The 6,000-nt window shown below is 38.8% G+C and overlaps 1 long non-coding RNA gene across 1 annotated transcript in view; it reads left to right on the top strand.

The window, feature by feature from the left end:
• Positions 1-5,718, top strand: part of LOC117596619 (uncharacterized) — an 81,935-nt gene extending 76,217 nt beyond the window's left edge. Inside the window, exon 4 of the long non-coding RNA XR_008301281.1 lies at positions 4,942-5,718. This is a non-coding gene — a long non-coding RNA (uncharacterized LOC117596619). The remainder of the gene's footprint in view (positions 1-4,941) is intronic.
• Positions 5,719-6,000: the final 282 nt, after the last annotated feature.

A 6,000-nucleotide genomic window follows, 5' to 3' on the forward strand; every position in this document is an offset into this window, starting at 1 on the left:
AAATGAAAGGAATAAGCTCTCTATCTTCACCGCCAGCCCGCCAAGTGCCTTTGAGTGACAGAGATTGCCGAGGATAAGGTTTCAGACCGCAAATTTTTCCAGGCAGAAACACTTTGCAAATCGGGCTTACCGCTGAGGCATAAAGAACGGGCTCGGGGGAGGAGTGACGAGGTTTTTTTTTTTTCACTCTCCGAGAAAAGTTTGCCTCTCAAATCGTGTCAGGGTAAAACTTTCTCCTAACATGTACAGCACATTTCTGTTAGTTCAATCCTAAACATCCCACTCCCTATACTTTTTAAACGTGGCCATGCCTTAAACAGAGCCAAGTACAATAGTACATTAGGCAGCGTGCGTCTTTAGTGAATCTGTCTGTCTTTTAAACAAACCAGACTTAAGACTTACCACTTAAGTGAGCTTCCCTTGTGTATATGATGAATCCCACTTACTGAGCTAAATTTGGAAAAAAAGAACCATTAGGAATCACATTGGTTTAGCTAAGAGTCTATAAACTGTCAGAACATTTTGAGTTTCTACATTTTAGTAATGCTATTACAGATCTCTGCCAGATGTTCTTCCATCATTAATGCACTAAAGGGAACGAGCAGGTCCATTTTTTTTCCAGCAAACGAACATCAAGTGGAGTGAACATTTAAAAAAAAAAGTCAGCTGTATTAAATATCAATGTATATTCATGTTACACACTAAACGCCACCCGGAAACACATTACACCTGTTTATATTGAAAGGATCGTGACATGGTAAGTGATTCGGGTGGTTGTTGCTTGGTGCTGTATTTTCGTTATTCCTGTTAGCTGTTAGCATTTTGTGTGCCGCTCAAATGTCAATAGAGTAAGTACAACTGGAGAAAAATGTTCACCGATCTCAATCATAAGGGACAACCGTCATGTTTTGCTGTTAGCTCCTGAAAACAAAAGAGCAAGAGCTTCTTTTTTCACGCACCATTTTCGAGCCGTTCAGCATTAAAATGAATGAGGTTCCAACGCAAGTAGTGGAGACATTGGTGCTGACACTGAACTCAAAGTCCCAGGTATATGGCGCAGTTTATGACTTTACTCGGATAGTTAATGATCTGTGAGATGACAAGTATGATGGCATTGACAGTATTATTAGCATAAAAGTTGAAGCTTTGGAAGCTGGTCTGTTTGAGCAGAGTGTACAGATGAGGAAGACTAAAGTGCCGCTGCATCGCCCGTTATATTCGATTCTCCCGAGTTCCCATCTAAACATGTTCCAGTGCTTTGGCTCGGAAAACACCAATGCCTGGAGCAAGGTCATATTTGTGTGGCTAGTCTCTGAAATTGATAAACATATAAAGAAGATCTTCAGGATTGATTTCTGCAAGATTAGCGATGAATAATGATAGATTAGAAGACAGGTCAACCGTCTTGATTGAACAAAGCTGATCAAACAACTTTTCACAACACAAAAGCTACATATCAAGTAAAATTCCGACTCGGAATTCCGAACTGAATGTCAGGGTTCCGAGTACAATGGATTGAAGCATCAATCCCACTGGCATCACTATCAGCGGGTAGTTGAATAGCATTGTGGGTAACGTTGGAAACCATTAACCAAAGTGAAAATAGACAAAAGACGAAACATAACTCAGAATTCCGTTACAAAATTAATCTTGGATGCAATCGAAGATGCAAGGGGGATTTAGTGGTTAGCACTGTTGCTTCACACCTATGGGCTTGAGGGTTCAAACCCCGCCCCTGCCCGTGCTTCGTAGGTCTCCTCTGGGTAATTTGGTTTCCTCTCCCAGTCCAAAGGCTGATTGGCATTTCCAAATTGTCTGTAGTGTGTGAATATGTGTGCGATTGTGCCCTGTGATGGGTTGGCACCCCGTCCAAGGTGTCCCCCACCTTGTGCCCCAAGTCTCCTGGGATAAACCCAAGGCTACCCTGCCTGATACTTTTGACTTTCCCTACATCTCAACTGAAACATCTACTCGCGATTGTACATTTTTAATCAAATATCTGTCATCATAAAGTGACCTTTTAACATCAGATGTCCTCAAGGAGTCAATAAAAACTCCCAGAAATCTAACTTTTAACACAGAGTCATACAGGGTAGAAAGAAATCTCATAAAGAATTGGATTTTACCAAAGAAGTTAAAGTAGATCATCACATGCAGTTTTTCCTCCTGACCTTCATGTCCTGATTTCTCCAACACTGTCCTGCTTCAGCCTTGTGCCTAAAACCTCGAGGATTTGGCCCGTGTCCTGTTTTTCTTATCGACTGAAAGGGAGGACTGCGCTAATTGAGTCAATATCAGGTGTTAGTCATTAAAAGACAACAATAATTAACAGTGTGTGCTAGGAACTTGAATGTTTTATTATTTAAATGACAAATGTGAAGAAAAAAATGTGCTGCCTACGTTATTCAGATTTATTACAATTTCATTTTTTTTAAAAAAATGTTCAATATATATCGTTCGGTTTTCATCTCAGTAAAAATGTTATTAGTTTTTGATTAAATAAATACAGCAGACTTTTGCACCCTGTGTTTTATTCAACATTCATTTCAAATCAGTCACAAGTGCATCTAGCTCAATATTGACCACCTAAACACTAATTCCCTTTTTAATATGTACTTTCCGTATTACTGTCAACTTGTATCACTAAGTGTGATAAGATTCGTATACCTAGGGATTTAATCTTTCATAGTAATAACATCTCAGGCTGCGAGGCTTTGGATCTCTGTAGACTTAGCCATAGCAACCCATAATCATCAGCTAGATTTAATTATTTCACAGCAGTTGAATGCTAATGTTGATCAGTGTTGTCAGTGTTAGTGCCTCGCATAAGCACAGCACTTTTCTTTGACATGGTTGCCTAGAATGATGGCGTAGTCATAATAAAGCTTTACAGGAACGATGGCAGCTGCTGTATTCATCCATGTCCTGCACGAGAAGAAAAGTCCCACTGAAACCTTGGCAATTCGATATAGAAAAATAAAGGAAATTTCCTCTAGGCTACATTTCGAGAACACTTTATATGTCTGCTAATCTGTCTGGTGTTGGTTACTTTTCTATAACAGCAACTCCGACACACCAAGCTTAGGAGGCGTCTTTGACTGTTTCACCATTGAGTTGTCATTTTGTTGTTTTCAGCTCACTGTGAGTTTTGTGGGCGTCGCTAAATGCAAATCAGCTGTGCTGTGAATGTTGAATTCGACATACACACAAAAGTATGAAGAAAATCCGTGTTACCAAAATGTTTACAAGTCTGGTGGGAAATTTTAGTTCTGTTAGGCCTATGAAAACATTTTCCATTCCATTCCATTCCATTATGGACCATGGTGTGATTTGAAACAGGAAGTTTCCATACATGTTCACTTAAAGCCTACCTACTGTTTTACGGTGAATCAGAGATCAGTTTTGAGGTTCGAGGTTAATAACAAGCTCAGGTTAATAACAAGCATCTTCAGATCCATAAAACAAGTATGAAAACGTATATAGAAATAGGAATTTTCATGCGTACGAGTTCAGAGGCGATAATTATGACATAGTGTATGTGCAAGTTGTTTTTGTATCATCGATGATAAGAAGTTCACCAAGTGGGAATTACGAGGTTGTAGTGGCATTCATGTGCATTCATCTTGTAATTACAATGTCTTCCGACAGGATTTGAAGGCAGCAATAGTTCAGTACTGAAGCAGCAATAGTAATGAAAATGCTGTGCTATGTAGGGGCGTAACCAGGCCTTTAACATTATTTAACAATAATTTTATTCAGGTGGCAAACTAGGGAGGGCCAAATTCCACAGAAACACCAATAACATGAATGGCCTGAGTCAGACCCCCATCAGGACATAAAGGCAGACACGTAATAACGTCTAGCTACAAAATAGTCACAGCAGACATAATATTAGCTAAAGGTAGCTAAGAAGTAACTGATGAAATCCAATGTTATGCCTCAAAACAACATAGTCAGTGAGGTCAGGGAATAGTTAGCTTCTGTCTTAGCTAGCTAACTTGCTTGTTCAGGCATGACATTACACGAGATTACAATCCTCGCTGTTGAACACGTTCTCAGAGATGTTGTAGTGGGCATTCCGTTATTATTAACTAGCCTGTCACAACAAGATTTAACAAGTGGTTCAGCTTCACATCATATGCCATTGGTAAGCACACCGACAGTAACACGCCCACGATGCCCTTGGGGCCACATTTCTAAAACTCACAAACTTTCCCATTTTAAATAGTAAACTATTTAATAAAACTTTAGCTGGGTTTGTATGAATATCCCCTGAGAAGTCATTATTATTCAGGGTTCTTTGCAGAACTGCAGCATCAGCCTGAAACTTTATAAACTCCCCTGTAGACACACCAGACATGTAGGCAAAAACACATGGATGGCTCGCACTCACTTATGCACAATCTTAGCCTATTTCTTTATAAAAGTGTACACAGAAACAGGACGCCTGCCAATTTGCTTGACGACTTCCGAAAGCAAAGGTGGCAATTTGTCTGCGCTATTTTTGTGAGCCAGCACAAGAACACTCTTGCACTTTTAACACAGCCAGAGCTCCTTGACAAGGTAATCAGTGGCTGACTCAGCCGCGAATAAGCCTGGCCAGAACGGCACTAATACAGCAAGACATGTTCAAGGTTATTACTTCTGATATAACGCCGGTCCTTCACACTTTCTCCTGGAGCTGAAGCACAGCACACACCGGGGCTATATGAAAGAGGAAAAAAAGAGAGCGAGAATATCACACCATCCTTTCATTCTACTCTTTTCTCATCTTCAGAGTAATCCAACAATGGCGTATCATAAAACAGGCAAGGACAGTGGAATCAAGCCTATATAGCTTTGTGGAATTTTGAAATTATATCCTGTGAATTGCTCGGCTTGTTCTGGAGCTCGGACGTGTGACTCATTTCGAGGTCATGTGTTCTCTACTGTATGTTTCAGATTCTGCTCCGGGTCTCCAGGAGAAGAATCTGACTTCTTTGCCTTTGAAGAAAAGAAAAGGAAAAGAAAAAGGAAGGTTAACAAAGGCAGTATAAATCCCGCATTCAGAATGCATTATAATGGGATTTTTCATTAATGTTTAATTACAAACTTAGGAAAAACATCCATGAGCTAATTAATTTATATTTTTTCCCTATTAAGATTTGTTTATACAATAAAGAATGACACAGTAGAAAAAATAAAATGCAAAATAACAGGATGTACTGGATCAAGTGCTATTTTCTAAGCTGCCGAATCATGCAGATGGAAGCCATACTGTTAAATGCAACCAAATTTGCAGTGATTAATGTGTTAATTACAATTATGACTATTCATGCAGCAGTGTATCAGCAATATACTAGACTCGTATTAGATGTTTATTTCAATACTTGCCATCTTTTCATTCATACTGTGTATCACTGTATTAGTCTTTTGACAACGAAGGAAAAAGCAATATTTCCTTCTTTAGTTCACATTTTCTATCCTTGATTTTTTTCAGTTTTAAAGGCAAGTGCTTGTGTTTAAAGCTGATTGAATAATCTGCATAATCTGAGTGCCACACACAGAAAATCGACTGAAGCAAGTGCGTAACCCGACTCTGAATACACGTAACTTTCCCTGTGTAAATATTGACATAATTTTTAAATTTAAGTCACCAACTCTGAGTATGGTCTTTAGTGTTTATAAGGTTCCGTTATAATGCATTACGTATGCACTATGCATGTAACTATAACTATATATGAGCATTTTTATACAGGCTTATGCTAGTGCTTGTATGGTAATAATGTATATGTATAATGTTATAAATGCATTTAATATGCATTATAAATACAAGATTCACAGGAAGTCTTTCTCATTGTTTCTCACACTCAAACCATTATTTATTGTAATAAATGAAATGAAGGCCCACTAATGTAATTGAACAGTAATGAAAAATTCCACAGTTAGTCTGTATAATTAACCTTCAGCTCATAAAGAAATTTGTGCACAGCAACACGCCCACAGGTAGAGGACACAGAA

This window comes from Pangasianodon hypophthalmus, chromosome 30 (genome assembly GCF_027358585.1).
Source record: "Pangasianodon hypophthalmus isolate fPanHyp1 chromosome 30, fPanHyp1.pri, whole genome shotgun sequence".
Classification (NCBI taxonomy): Eukaryota; Metazoa; Chordata; class Actinopteri; order Siluriformes; family Pangasiidae; genus Pangasianodon; species Pangasianodon hypophthalmus.